Raw genomic sequence first — 16,156 nt, 5'->3', positions numbered from 1 at the left:
AAGTGCATGAACTTTAGCCTCTACCAACCTGCTGACACAGGGGCTTGGGAAATGTATTTTATAGTGGTCGCCTTGAGGGGCACCTGAGTGGCTCAGTCAGTTAAGCGTCCAACTTCAGCTCGGTTCATAATCTCACAGTTTATGAGCTCGAGCCCCACATCGGGCTCTGTGCTGACGGCTCAGAGCCCGGAGCCTGCTTCGGATTCTGTGTCTCCCTCTCTCTCTGCCCCTCCCCTGCTCATGCTCTGTCTCTCTCTGTCTCAAAAATAAACGTTAAAAAAAAAAGTTTTACAGTGGTCACCCTGTGCAACACATAGAGCACAGGGGAAGAATGTGGAGTGGATCTGAGAGGCAAAAGGCAAGAGATACTCACTACAGGATCCTCTGGAGCTCATAGCTTCTTCTGGAGGGCCAGAGAACTAGGCTTGGAAGTTACACAACCAGAGATAGTGGCTAACATCATACCAGAGCATGGAGGAAGCCCAGATGCTTCCAATAACGGGCACACACATCCCAGCTCATATCCCAACAAACCGATGATAGGTTTTGAATGGCACCAGTGACACATCTGCCATGTTGTCCCCAGACATGACATGTGGCTCTTGCAAGATGAATGGCACACGTGTTTCTTCGGGTTGCAAGCTAGGTTCAGCCTAAGTCTGGTTCACCTCCGTTTTATTGGAGGATGAGGGTCCCTCACTTGTGCCCTAGACGCTAGGGATGCTTGAAAACTAGATAGGTTTCCTTATCCCCATAAGATGGGAACTTTCAAAGAAAGAAATAATGTTGAAAGAACAAGTAACAACGACAAGAAAATGCCAAATACCCACTGGAGTGCCGCCATTATCATTCCTTTTTTAGAGAACGAAATAGAAATGGGGGGCATTACGGATGAAAGTAACCGCCCATGGTCACACAGCCAGAAATTGGTAGAGCCCAGAGGCTGCCTCCAGATGTGAGGACATAAATTCAAATGCCTGAAGAATCCAGTGAATGATACAGAGGGGTAGGTAAAAAAAAAAAAAAAACAGCACAGACACGATGAGAAACATCAACTGATCCTTGGACTCCAGGACAGGGGACAACACAGAGTGGTGGGGACTGTGGCAAACTACAAAGTGCGTGTCTGTCTAAGAGAGACAGCTGCTCCTAAGCCCTTGCTGCTTATGGTCACGTGGAAACACTGGTCAGTGGGACCAGGGGGTGCCAATTAAAATTTTTTTTTAAAAATGTTTGTTTATTTTTGAGACGATGCGAGAGACAGAGTGCAAGCGGTGGAGGGGCGGACAGTGGGAGACTCAGAATGTGAAGCAGGTTCCAGGCTCCGAGCGGTCAGCACAGAGCCCGACGCGGGGCTCGAACTCACGAACCGTGAGATCGTGACCTGAGCCAAAGTCGGGCACTTAACTGACTGAGCCACCCAGGCGCCCCAGAGGGGGTGCCAAGTTTAAGAGAGAAGCCACATATCCAGATTTTATTATAAAACATCCTGATTTTTAAATCTTGTTAAAAATTGAATAAACTGTAACTATTGTTTGGGCCATAATTGCACAAGCTCATCTACTACTAGATTATGACCTCAGGCATCTGATTTGCAATTTCTGCTGCAGAGTGAGCCCATGCCCTCCAAACTACATTGCTATTCTATCTCTGTCAAGTGGATCACTTTTTATAAACCCGCTGATAACTCACAGGCTTTGCGTTTCCTCTGTACTTGACCAGACCAGAGTTAGGACTGAGATTTTTAAAGCCCTGACTTTGCTGCTTATTAGCTGTGTCATCTAGAGTGAGCCCTTAACCTTTCCGAATTTTAGTTTCTCATCTATAAAATGAAGATTAAAAAAACAAAAAACAGGGGCGCCTGGGTGGCGCAGTCGGTTAAGCGTCAACTTCAGCCAGGTCACGATCTCGCGGTCCGGGAGTTCGAGCCCCGCGTCGGGCTCTGGGCTGATGGCTCAGAGCCTGGAGCCTGTTTCCGATTCTGTGTCTCCCTCTCTCTCTGCCCCTCCCCCGTTCATGCTCTGTCTCTCTCTGTCCCAAAAATAAAACAAACGTTGAAAAAAAAATTAAAAACAAAAAAAAACAAAAACAAAAAACAACAACAACAAAAAACACCACTCTGCAGACCTCCTAGGGTTGTCACGGGAATCAAATGAAATAATGCCTCCGAATGTGTTTTGAAAACGATCAAGGTCTATAGAAGAGTCAGCTTATTATTTTTAATAACCTTAATTTTCCAAAAGGTTATTAGCTAAAATTCCCCCTTCCCATTTATAGAAAATAACACATTAATTTTTCTGCTGTTTCTGATTCTACCCCCATCGTCCTTGGCATTTCATAAATGATTGCCTCGGATTCAATACATTCATTACCCACTTCCTCTTACACTGCGGGAAACAACTCGTCTGTGGCATCCAACTTCCATTTTGAACACGACATTTATTTTTTCATGTATCTTCTTGCTTTCCTTCTTTCTCAGCTAAATATGACACGAGTGACTTTTGTTTTCACTTGACTTTTTCTTGGAGACTAGAAGTTAACTTGAAGGAGGAGACGGAAGTACGTAGGTCAGCTCAGAGGCCGAGCAAGGGCAGCTCGAGTGTTGTGTCTTCACATCCCCTACTGTCACGCCTTGTGTTTTTCTGAAGAGTTTGTGTCATGAGCCTGAACGGTCTATGTCCCATATGTGCCTCGGGGAAAGCCATTCTCATTGAAAGCCAAAATAAAGCCATCACTTATATAAAGGATGGAACCCATTTGGCAAAGGTATCCCTGTCCACATTTTCCTTCTCCACATGTCTTGCTACAGCCCAAACTCCCCCGGCATCCCCATGGAGCCCTTAACTGACCCGTTTATATTGATGTGCAGTATCAGCCATCAACACGAGGAATGTCCAGGGAGGTACATCTTTAATTTGATACTGCAGCTATCGTTCATTAAATAAAAGCTGTAAACAAATGGAGAATCTGTGATAAAAGGCCCATGTCGGCAAAGATCTTTCTTTTTTAACCAAAGAAACTGGGGCACCTCGGTGGCTCAGTTGGTTAAGCATCTGATTCTTGGTTTCGGCTCAGGTCATGATCTTACAGTTTGTGAGTTCGAACCCCACATCAGGTTCTGTGCTGACAATGCAGAGCCTGCTTGGGATTCTCTCTCCTGTCTCTCTCTGCCCCTATCCCAGTTCTGCCCTCTTTCTCTCTCTCGAAACAAATAAACTTAAAAAAAAAAACAACAACACTCTATCCAAAAAACCAAAAACCTGCAAGAAGGAAATGAAGATATCTTTCACTACCCACCTAGATGGCTGGTATTCTATCTTGGAAAATTTCTGTCACCGAATTCTTCTAAAAATTGTCTGCACTGGGCTAGCCCGAATCTGGGGCTTATTCCGACTCTCTGTTCTTGCCGGGTGGGACTCCACTGTGTTTTCATCATCTACCATGTTCAGCTCTTCTTTGCCTTCCCTGAAGTTGTTCTCCCTGTCTCATCTGCCTCTCCTCCCCTACCTAGAATCGTCAATCCTTCCAAGCCGGGCATGGTTCAATGGCCTCTATGATGGCTTCCTTGATTACCCTCATCCCGTCTACGCCTCCCTGGCCCCTGACTCTGCTGCACGATTTAGCACGATACGTTGTGCCCTGGGATCTAAATGCTGCTCTCATCTAACTGCATTTTAAGTTCAGGGCCATCATGTATACTTTTTCTCTAGTCCCCAGAGCGTCTACTCTAAGGCTGTACTTGGCCCAGAATAGGAGCTCAGTAAAAAATTTACTTACGTGGAAATTCTGAACGGGGCATGTGGGGGAAGGAGGGTTCCACAACAAGATGGAAATCCCTGTATGTCCAGGCTTTTGGAGCTTAAGAGTTTCAGAGGAAAAACATTTGAGCAGACACAGGGGCTCAGAGATACAACGCTGCCTTGGGAAGTGGTGAGTATCCTGTTTCCGAAAGCCTTAAAACAGAGGCTGGACAACCACCGGCATGAACGGGATAGAGTGAAATTGAGCAAAAGTGGAAACGGGTAAGGGAAATAGTGGCCCAGACAGGTCAAGTGGCCAACCCAAAGTCACACAGCAGGTGAGTGACAAAACTGGCGATTTGTTTGTTTAATTTTTATTTCGTTTTGGAAGAGTGCAAGTGGGGAAGGGGCAGAGAGAGAGGGAGACACAGAATCCAAAACAGGTTCCAGGCTAGGAGTGGTCAGCACAGAGCCCAAGGTGGGGCCTGAACCCACATGTCGTGAGCTCACGACCTGAGCTGAAGTCAGATGCTTAATCGGCTGAGCCACCCAGGTGCCCCCAAAGTGGCACTTTAAATCCTGGGTCTCCTACTCCTCGCCTGGCCTCTCTGTAACACATTCATTGATCATCATACGTCTGAAGATGCTCTGTCCAGATGCACTACATTCTATCCGCCACATTGTACTGGGAGGAGTCCGGTCTGGTTTGGCCATTGCAATGTCCAAACCCTGTATTCCTCAAGGATAGAAAGAGACTTGTGTTTTGTTCGCTGTGATAGTCCAAGTGCATTCACATAGTAGGCACTACACAAAGAGCTGACTAATGCGATATGAATGAGTGACTGGAAAATTTGAGTGTCAGATAGGCAAAACCACTCCCAGATGTTGCAAAAGCCAACAGCCAAACAGCCTCCACTTATAGAAACAAAGGATTATTTCTCATCTAGGTTCCGTGTCCATCCTCTGAGCAGGGGACTGTGCTCCATGCCACCTTATTCTGGGACCCAGAGTGACAAAATAGCCGCTATCCTGAAAGCTGGTCACCGTACCAGGGAGAGAGTTCTGTGGGTTTTTAAATTTTTTTTAATGTTTTTTAATGTTTATTTATTTTTGAGAGCGAGCGAGCAAGAGGGGGGAGAGCAAGGAGGGAGAGAGGGAGACAGAATGTGAGTGGGAGTGGGGCAGAGAGGGAGGGAGACACAGAATCCGAAGCAGGCTCCAGGCCCTGAGCTGTCAGCACAGAGCCCAAAGCGGGGCTCGAACTCGCGAATGGTGAGATCACGACCCGAAACCAAGGATGGACGCTTAATTGACCGAGCCACCCTGAGACGTCTGCGGGGTTTTGAATTGGCACTTCAGTGACAGTCTTGGAGTGACACGCATCATTTCCATATTCCCAATTCATTGGCCGGATTGCATCCTCTGGCCTGGCCATCCTACCCGGCTGCTGAAAGGAAGCGGGTCAGAAATATGTGTAGAACAGCATTTATGATTCCCATAAAGAATCTTAGCTTTTAGCTACTTCCCTTCCATTTACAGAAGGTAAAGTAGGTTGGAAGTGAATAATTAGTCTGGAAGAAGCCACTGTTCGCATGGATGGATGAAGAGAGGAAGAACGAGAGACATTCATTTTCTTCCTTCCCAATTAAGAAGCAATCATCAGAAGTTAAGGAATCAGGCTCCATTGGGAAAATAAGGGCATAGTACAGGCAGGTATGACCGGGGCGGAAAGGGAACAAAGATAGGAAGACAGCAGGATAATGTCCTATTTACCAGCAAAGGTAATGTACTTGAGGTTATGGACCGAATGTCTTATCCCCCCAAAATTCATAGAGTGAAGTCCCACCTTAGTCCCAACTCCAAAGGTGAGGCCTTTGGAAGGTCATTAGGTTGAAATGAGGTCACGAAGCCGGGATCCTCCTGATGGGATTAGCACCCTTACAAGAAGAGGAAGACAGAGAGGTCTCTCTTCATCCTTACACAATGAAAGTTCATGCTAGAACACAGTAAGAAAATAGCTGTCTGCCAACCCGGAAGTGGGCTGTCACCAGGAACTGAGTCTGCGAGCACCTGGCCTTGGAGTTCCCAGCCTCCAGAACGGCGAGCAACACATGCCTGCTGTCTAAGCCACCCGGTCTATGGGTGGTCTTTTGCTATAGCAGTCTGAGCGGATCAAGACAGTTGATTTCATGCCCAATCTGATTCACCAGTGAGATGTGGTCTCCCCAAAGGCAATTTAGAGCTTACGGTAGCAGAAATATTACTTCTGGAACGACGGAGGTGATGATTCTAATTCCCCCTTGGTAGAACTGCATTTGGAATACTGCATTTGTACCCGGTGTTGGACTCATGCATCTGGACGATGTTTTTTGGTTTTTCAAGGGCTTGGTTTTTCAAGGGCTCAATACGCTAGCATAAAAGGAACGAAGGAAGAGAACGGGAATATCTAACTCGAAGGAGAAAACACTAGGGGGAAAACAGCGATGGCTTTCAATCCCGGAATGATTAGCCGTGTTGGAGACTGTTCGTACTTGTTTCCACGTCTGCAAAGCAGAGGAATCTGACCACTGGAAAGAACCTGTGAGGAGACGTATTTTTATTTGATACAAGGAAGGATTCCTAACAGAACTATCAAAATACAGAATGGCAGGCTTCAAAATCGTTTTCCCAATACTGGAAATGTTAGCGGGGGTAATCAAACCTCAGTCAGTTGCAAAGTAGGATTGGGGGATTGCTCATTAACATTCCATCTCACTCAAAAATCCGTGACTTAAAATTCATAACTTAATCTTCTCTTATGCTAGCTGCTTGCAGTGCAACTCTGAAAAGCAGCTGTACCTACTCTTGGCCACCATAATGGAGAAGGTTTTAAAGGAACAACATACTTAGGCCAGGGATTTGCAGTTTTTTTCTTTTTTCTGTGAAAGGCCAGACAGTAAATATGTTAGGCTTTCACAGAAGAATATAGTAAAAGGAAACAGATTTTCAGGAAAGGTATTTGTGCTGCACTTTCAAAGCTGGCTCATGGCGTGCCATCAGAAAACAAAAATCTCAACCACACGTGCCACTGGGGCGTTCCCGTGTTGACTGAGAGACTTTTGAGATTGGTAGTAGTTACGCAACAAAATCGGGACCATGTCAGGGACTTAGGTGGCTACGTGACAGTTCTTAACTAACTGGGAAGAATGACTCATCAGTTCCATCAGTGTTTCTGGACTCGGGCGAGACCAGACATCGGTCTCCCACCCTGGCGGAACGTGAAGGAATGGGTCCTAGTGTTGGGCTCACCTACACATGCCAAGTCCTTCATGGGCCTGGACGATCAAAACTGTGTCCATCTGTAGTTCTTTCCAAGGATGAAGTCAAGACCAGCAGACAATTAAAACTGACAAATGGCTTTTGATTTGAACTAAGAAAAACGTTCATCCCACCTCACCAGCAAGCAGCGTGCTTAGCTCATAATCAGGCATTATTATAATGGTATGCAAATTGTAGACACAGCAGACATTCTTTCCAACTATGTTTTCATTAAAGATTCAGCTTTTTTTTTTTCCCCCCAGAATAATAGTAAATGACATGCGAACTTCATATGAACTATAGGTCATGAAAGGATTTAGTATTGGCATTTTTAATCTAAAAAGTCTGGTGCCAGAAAATCAATATGCTTCAGTCGTAGCATTCGGATGCAATTTTCCTCACGTAACAGGGTCTCTTTCTTTCCTTCTTTCTTCTTCTTAGGCTTTTTTTTTTTTTTTAAAGAATGAATAATTCCTGGTTTTTCTATGAAACAAGCCGCTGTATTATAAGGTAATGACATCAATAACACATTACATGTAAACAGAAAATGAACAAAAAATCATTCAAGGCCCTTTTGAAACTGGAGTGCTTTTCATCAGCACTATTACAGGCTCCATTCACATTATCGGATTGAACCATCCTGCATAACCGAGGCGCTGACAAGTCCTGATTACCCAATAACTCCTGTATCCCTTTCAAGCAGGTTCACCGAGAGGACAGGAATACCAGGCCTTCCTGGGGGGCAGCTGGCCTGCCACGGAGACCCAATCAGTGGAACCCCATGGCCGCTCACTCCCCTCTGCCGAAAACAGGGTGCTGCTGCACTTCTTGGCATGGGACCGGCCTTTCCTCCCAGGTTCTTAATTGTTTCCCATAACAACTGCTTAGAATACAGTCAAGGCGCGGGGGGGGGGGGGGCGGGCTCGGCCTCCTCCACTCTTCCCCCCCAAATACTCACAACGGCTCCACTTAGGTCACCTGTGTGTCACTGAAGTGCGTGCCAGGATCCAAACAGCCTGGGCACTGGGGACAAGAGGGGAACCGGACAGGCTGAAATCACTTGAAATATTTGACTGTTTCAACCAACCGGTCCCTTGCCTTGTGCTGCTCACCCTTCAGTGCAACTGCTGAAGACCGTTCTCTCTGTTGTGTATGCCACTGGGGGACATTGTACTCTTTTGGAAGAAATTCCGGTCGGGGCCGAAGCGCTCTCTGCCACTCAACGAATGGGGCTTCAGAGGACACCGGTGCTCGGGTGTGGCAAAGGGAAAGCCCGTACAGGTGGGCTGGGGCCTGACCCCGCAGTAGACGCAGAGCCTCTGAGCTGGCAAGACCTGGGTTTCTTCCCTCCAGACAACTTTTGAACCCTTGGCTGGCCACGGCAGCCTGCTGTTTGCAGCAGCCAAACCAACCTAAAGCAGCCTTTAAACAAGCAAACTGTGGTTTTGCCTTTTGGGTGGTAGATCACCATATATTTGACGTCATCTTCAGCCTGGGAGAGATCATGTGTTTCAAACAAATTTTTTGGCTTCCAGCTTGGCTCTGGGGCATTGCTGTCTGAGCCACTTGGGCTCCCCTAATTAATTCAGGCTCCAGCCCTCTTCTCCTGTTCCTTCCTTAAAACCTTTCCTCCTACGGTTAAAGTCACACACACACATATTCGCAAACACAAGAAAACAAACAGAGCACTGGGATCCTTCCTGAAATATCTGAAATTAAAATGAGGGTCTGACAGCGTGGGTTGAGGCACATCTTGGGGTCTCCTTTGCCCAGAGGAAGGGTGGGGCAGTGGTCGAGAAGGTGAAATCCCAGCTCACCACTTATGGGCTGTGTAATGCTGAAAGTCTCCTGACCTCTTTGTGCCTCAGTTTCCTAACATGCAAAACACGCCAAAGGTTTCCAACAGTGCCTCATATAGACTAACTGCTTGTTCAGTGCCAGCTCTCATTGCTAATACGAACGGTAAAACTCTATGGAGAAAGCCTGAATTGCTAGCTAATGTGGCCTGGCAGAATTTGATGAGCTCTGGATTCCATCCTCAGCGTGATGGGAGTCGCCGGAGGGCTCTGGAAGCCCATCTCTAAGGGCAAGAGTAGAAGCAGGGAGGTTATTTGGTGCTTATTACGATATCCCAGATGGGTTTATAGGGTACCATGAACTTGTGGCAGTGTAGGCAGTGATTAGATTCTGGGGGACGTTCAAGTGGGAGCCCACAGGACTCATGGGGGGATTCAATATTAGGGATGAGAAAAGAGTCAAAGATTATTCCAAGTGTGGACTGACCAGATCAGTCTGGAAGAGATCAAGGTCAATGAAAAAGTCCCAAAGAGCGGAGATGAGAGACAAGCTGAGTAACGAAGGCACAGGTCACCTTAGGCAGCCGAAGGGAGCAATACTTAGAGCACTGTAGTTGTGGCCTTGTGGAAGAGATCAAGGTCAATGAAAAAGTCCCAAAGAGCGAAGATGAGAGACAAGCTGAATAACGAAGGAACAGGCCACCTTAGGCAGCCGAAGGGAGCAATACTTAGAGCACTGTAGTTGTGGCCAATGGTGCATGGAAGTGGGTAGTGGGATCGTGGGCAGGTGGAGGGCATTTGAAGGACATTCAAAGCTAGTAGCAAAGCCTAAACAAAGTTGTGGGAATGGAACGAACATTTCATGCCAAGAAAAGAGGAGACTAGCAGAACTGAATAAAGCAGCTTTTCTAGGAAGCACTGAAATTAAGGCCAGAACAGTCAGGTGAGCTGGGATTTGAGAGGCCTTGACTATCTGCGAGACTTACTTTGGCCCCCAGTGGGTTGGGAGTCTAGACTGGCTGGCTTCTAGGTTTAGCCGTGATCTGTGCATCACAAGAGAGTTTACTTTGCTTTGTGAACCCCAAGGAAGTTGTAAAAATACTACAAGAGGTATGTCATGAAAACTCCCTTGAAATTGACATTAGGTCACCTAACATTTACAGCTTAATCATTTATACAAACACTACTTTCACTCCACATTTGGACCGTGGAATCATCTTCTGTGCATTTTAATAACCTGAATTGAACCGAGCGTGTGCTTTCGGTTACATAATTAATACAACAAAATTATATTTTGCATATGTACCATTTACTCTATGTTCTACATTTCTAGGTGCATTAGGCATCTACACATATTAACCATTCAGGGCTGCGGAAGCAAGGCCACTTATACTCTACTTTATGGGCAATCTAGAAGAGTTTTCGAGAGTAATTTTTTCTATTTTCAATCTTGGCCTTGGATATTAGAATGCAAGCCTTGAATAAGACACCAATTTGCTCAGAGCTCCGCTTTGCATCGGAATCACGTGGGGAGTTTTAAAACGAGTGACGGTTGCATCCTGCCCCCAGAGATTATGATCAGGGATGAGGTCTGGGCAATCAGGATGGTTAAAATCTCCTGGGGTTCTTCTAACATGCTGGAGCGTGTGAGAACTCCTTTAAGTTTATTTTGCTTATTTTAAGGTCATTTTTTTTTTAAGGCAAGCAAAGGAAAGGTGCGCATGTACTCATAACACGGAAGTCCAGGGGGTTAAATGTGTCTTCTCTCACACTTCCGGGTGGAGGGAGCTAGAGCTAGGAAGAACTACAAGGTTTCGAGTTTTGTTTTGTTTTTCTGGAACATCTAAGCCACTCTATGCTCTTTCTCATACCAGGCACCCCTCAGCCTCAGGACTACTTTGGCTACGACCTGGCAGTATTCACAAGCCTTGTTAAACCAGTGGGCATCCACCGTTATGCTTCACCTTTAAACCCTGGACTCTGCAGTCGGCAGTTAAGGAACAAGCCGAGACCAAAGCCAAATAAAATAAAACAAACTAAAAACATTCTGCTAGGCTGGCGGTAGCTCTGTGGGGCACAGAAGCAACTCTACCGAAATTATGCCAGGGGCTGTACTAAAAAAATATATTATGACCACTCTTCTTTTTCATGCTATTTTCTTTTTTGGAAGCTTTTTTTTTTTATTACAGCCAGGTTTCACAAAGTAGGGCACCTGAGCACTGATACAATGTATTTACTGATGGATGAAAGATGACGAACACCACCACGTAGGAATCATTTTTACACGGTGACTTTTCAATAGAGTGTGTGTGTGTGTGTGTGTGTGTGTGTGTGTGTGTGCATTTGTGTGTGTCGGGGGGTGGGGGGGTTGCCTGCTGGTGTCTGTCCAGAGAAAAGGTCATGAAAGATCAGATAGGAAATCTGAAGTCAGACAGGAATGTGTCTTCATTTTGCATTCATTCAGTCACGGCTTTTGTTCTACTGACTCTTTGGGTCTCCAAAAATACAACGGAAGCTCAGCTTTGCCACTGTTGTTAAATACTCTGTTCTAGCTTAACTGTAGCTATTACGGAGCATGGAGGCCTGTGACAAGTAGAGTCCACGGGGGTTCACGGTTAAAAGCACTCGAAGAATCAGGTGAAAGGGGCTCGGCAGGCTTGAGAGGATACAATCAGTGTCGGTTTTCTTTGCTTCTCATGTCACAATCTCTCTGAGCTTGGGGTTTCTCACCTGCAAACGGAGATAGTGATACCTCCCAAAGTTCTGCCAAGTGCCTCGGGCTTCCGGCTGGAGCTGCTGCGCGGGCCGAGAGGCTGTTCCAGGAAAGGACCCAGGGGCCTCGTGGGAAAGAATTCAAAGGAATGAATTCAGGCTCTGAATAGAGCATCGGAGGGGCGCCTGGGTGGCTCAGTTGGTTAAGCGTCCGACTTCGGCTCAGGTCATGATCTTGCAGTTTGTGAGTTCGAGCCCTGCATTAGACTCTATGCTGACAGCCTGGAGCCGGCTTCTGATTCTGTGTCTCCCTCTCTCTCTCTGCCCCTCCCCCACTCACACTCTGTCTCTCTCAAGAAATAAACAAACATGAAAAACACTTGTTTGATCAGAGCATTGGAGCCATTCTAAGGACAGTATGAGCCTGCCATTCAGATCTTGCAGTCCAAGTCCCCTTAGAAACCGAGAAACGACAATGTAAAGGAAGATACAGAAAATGCCATTTCTCTCTCTCTCACACACACACAAACAGGTTTTATGATAAGTGGAGTATAGTACTTTAACACCCCAAACCACGAAAGTGCAGAAAAAGAGGAACTTCTGCTCACAGGGCCAAGTAGGACCTCCATACGGCCCAGCTTTCAACGTTTTTTATTTATTTATTTTTGGACAGAGAGAGACAGAGCATGAACAGGGGAGGGGCAGAGAGAGAGGGAGACACAGAATCCGAAACAGGCTCCAGGCTCTGAGCCATCAGCCCAGAGCCCGACGCGGGGCTCGAACTCACGGAGCGCGAGATCGTGACCTGGCTGAAGTCGGACGCTTAACCGACTGCGCCACCCAGGCGCCCCATACGGCCCAGCTTTGACGAGGACTTTTTTTGTTTTTTCTTTTTAAATATTTTGAGATGTAATTCACATAATATAAAATTCCCCCTTTAAAGTATGTAATTCAGTGACTGTAAGTATATTCATTGAGTTGTGCGGTCATCTCCACTATTTAATTCCAAAATATTTTCATCAACCCTCCACCCCCGAAGAAACCCCGTATCTATTAACAGTTACTCACTGTTTTGCCCTGTCTCTAGTCCCCGGCAACCACTCGTCTACTCTTTCTGTCATTTTGGTCTACTTTGGACGTTTCGTCTAAATGAGATCATAGGATATGTGGCTTCTCACGACTGGCTTCCTTCACTGGCATAATGTTCCCAGGGTTCATCTGTGCTGTGGTAACGTATCAGTACTTCCTTTTTATGCCTGAATAATATTCCACTGTATGTTTACCCATTCATTCAACGTTTGTTTATCCATGCATCCGCTAGGGAACATTTGGGTTGCTCCCACTTTTTGGCTGTTAGGTATGGTGTTGCGCGAACTTTTGGGGTCAAGGTTGTGTAGTCTCTTTGTTTTTACGTCTCTTTGGGTGTATCCTCGAAGTGGAATTGCTAGTTAAAATGCTCACTCCATGTGGAACCTTTGGAGAACTACTAGACAAATTTAAATTTGTCATTTAAATGTCATTTAAAATTCCCATCACAACGTACGAGGGTGCCAACTTCTCCACATCCTTGCCTTTACTTTTTATTGTCCAGCTTTTTTGGTTTTAGCCTTTCTAGTGAGTGTGAAATAATACCTCTTTGTGCTTATGACTTGCTTTTATTTATTCAGATTGGCATCTGTGTAAATTTAGTGAGAACTCAGGTCCGAAAAAAAAAAATATGGCCACTATTCTTTTTTTCATGCTGTTTTCTCTTTTGGTACTATTTACAAGGTGCATGTTGGTCTTTTCAGATTCTTTTAATAATTCTTATCCCATTATTTATCTTCCAGCTCAGGGATTTACCTTCCACTTGAGTTCAGGATACAATCCAACTAATGTAATTGAGTTTTAAACTTTAATAACAATGTTACTTTTTTTCATTTTAAGATCTCTGATTTTAACTCTTTTTTTTATATGAATATGACCTCCTATTCTGACTTTAGTGATAGGATTCCCTCCTGTGGCTTGATGAAGCTCTTTCTCTTTCTTTCTTTCTTTCTTTCTTTCTTTCTTTCTTTCTTTCTTCTTTAATTTTAAAACCCTTTACACATTATTCTAATATTTTGATCTCATATGGGATTAGTTCTTCCATTTCTTGAGCCTACAGTTTCTTTTCCTTACAACTGGTCTCCCTTGGATATCTGAAGACTCTCAGTTCTGTGCTTTTCTTCCACAGGAGGATTTTCCCTTTTGTGTCCTGCACTGTTATGGCCTAGAGGTGAAGTGGTCGTGTGGGATTGTTGGTTCTCGGGAGGCGCTAAGTTACTCACAGCTCTGTGCAGAGCTGTGTAAACATGGGCGCCTGCTGCTTATACTCATGAGGTTTTGTCTACTCCCTCCATTTCTACTTAGTAGAAAATATACCCTCTTCAGGTTTGTTGTGGGGTGTAGACAAATATTTGTCAACTGCGTTTCTTAATTCCGCATCGTGCTTGGGAGTATTAGTGTTTGCACATGTTTCGTCCACCATCTTGAATTGGAATTCAAGCAGAACTTCAGAATGTTTAAACTTCCAGAATATCAATGGGACTTAAGGTCCTGGTCTTGGGGAGGACAAAGATCTCGGTGTTATCTTGAGCATCTGAGGCTCCTGTGGTGGGAGTTCCTGTCACCAATGGCTTCAACCGCCTCTGGTGAAGGTAGTACCAGAGCAGAGAAGTATCTTTGGCACAGCACGGGGATCATGGTGGTGGCTCCCCCCTCCAGCAGCCCCAGAAACAGCAGAGTCCTCAGCTACTGCCATGACTCAAGGGGGCCAAGCAGAAGAGAAGGACAAGGACTCAACAGGCAAAGTTGGGGAGCACATTTGAGGTGCCAGGAAGCTGTTATGTGTGTGAGGTGAGGGACTCCTGTAAATAGTTGGCAATAAAGGAAAGGACTGAAATCCTACGAAGACATTCCAGAAAGGAGATTAATGTCACAGAAATATTGGCAGGTGCTGCCTCAGGAAATAGGATTAAACGAGACAATGTACATAAAAATTGCCGAACACAGAGACACTCACATAAAAGGCCTTCTCGTGTCCCCTGAAAATATAAAGAACTGCTAGCCTGTCCTTCATGCTCAGGTCTCCATGCCACTCAGGGCCACCAAGGGTATGTACTGTCAACACTCATGGGCACTGATGCATATAGTCTTGGCTTCTCTAAGAAACCATTATGGTCTCTCTTTTTAAGTCTTGATGGTCTTGCTACCGAAAGCTCTGGCTCTTTCCACTTTCTCACAGATCTGCCCACTACCCACGGGGGTCCCTGCAGGACTGTTCTTACTGTGGGACCTTGTCTCCCTGGGTCCTGAATGGGGCCAGGAGGACATCAGACTTGGACAGTCAGAAAGTTTCTTCTAGAATCTGGACCGATTGATTCAGAGACTAGATCACCTTTGCTAATACCAGACAAGGAAACCATGTGGACTCAGGAGCTATAGAGACTGGGATTTGCACGCGACCGTCTTGTGCACCGAACACTCAGACTATTGCTCGGCTACATCTGCTGTCCTTCCTCCGCAGAAACACAACCTAGAAGTTGTGACACGTTGCGAAGCATCATAATCATTTTCCCACATTAAGGAGAGCATGCGTTTATGTTAGACAGATTATAATGCACGGACATTTCACAGAAAACTGTCGTTTTTTGTTACACAAGAGAGTGTCAGACACCACAGCAGCGATAAGGGAGCACAGGTTAAATTTAGAGCAGTGATTCTCAAGTGATTTCATGTGATCTCTTCTACCCCCCCCAAGCGGATCTTCCTAAAGCACAAACTACAAAACTAGGGAGGCTGCTAAAACGACCACATTTCGGTACTTAAATCAAATAAAATGAACTGAAGATAAATTGGACATATATTTTATGCCATACGGGCTTGTAATTATGCTGCATGGCCATTAGACAAAAAAGGCAAACCGTTCACATGGATTCATACCGTAATTCCGACTTTTCCGGGATGTTTTTGAGGAAAGAGGGTGGCCAAAGGATTCTTGAAAAGGAGAAATGACAAGAATTACTATTTCTCTATTCTTTAACTTCCTGTAGCAAAATCTCTCTCTCTGCCTCGTGTGTGTGTGTGTGTGTGTGTGTGTGTGTGTGAGAGAGAGAGAGAGAGAGAGAGAGAGACCCTTCTGTAGGCTGGTGAGTCTTATAAACCCCTTTCTCAGCATGATGTTTCATAAGATAAAATATACAGGATTATAAAGGAGGCCAGTTTTATGAAGAAACAGCTGAGGGGCGCCTGGGTGGCGCAGTCGGTTAAGCGTCCGACTTCAGCCAGGTCACGATCTCGCGGTCCGCGAGTTCGAGCCCCGCGTCAGGCTCTGGGCTGATGGCTCGGAGCCTGGAGCCTGTTTCCGATTCTGTGTCTCCCTCTCTCTCTGCCCCTCCCCCATTCATGCTCTGTCTCTCTCTGTCCCCCAAAAAAAAAAAAAAAAAAAAAAAAAAAAAAAAAAAAAAAAGAAACAGCTGAAATATTTTTTTAAAACTCTCGTGATGTAGCAATGGATGCCCCTCTTTATGAACTCTTTAAATAGCATACTAGGGATAGGTCTTAACAACTATCACAACTCTGAAAAAGTGA

General features: G+C 45.5%; 1 protein-coding gene across 2 annotated transcripts in view; it reads right to left on the bottom strand.

Moving 5' to 3' along the window:
* Nucleotides 1-16,156, bottom strand: part of RARB (retinoic acid receptor beta) — a 730,168-nt gene that overhangs the window by 270,534 nt on the left and 443,478 nt on the right. The window lies entirely within an intron of this gene.

This window comes from Prionailurus bengalensis, chromosome C2 (genome assembly GCF_016509475.1).
Source record: "Prionailurus bengalensis isolate Pbe53 chromosome C2, Fcat_Pben_1.1_paternal_pri, whole genome shotgun sequence".
In the NCBI taxonomy this organism is placed as follows: Eukaryota; Metazoa; Chordata; class Mammalia; order Carnivora; family Felidae; genus Prionailurus; species Prionailurus bengalensis.
The sequence above is the reverse complement of the archived record's forward strand: the minus strand, read 5'-3'. Positions and strand labels throughout refer to the sequence as shown.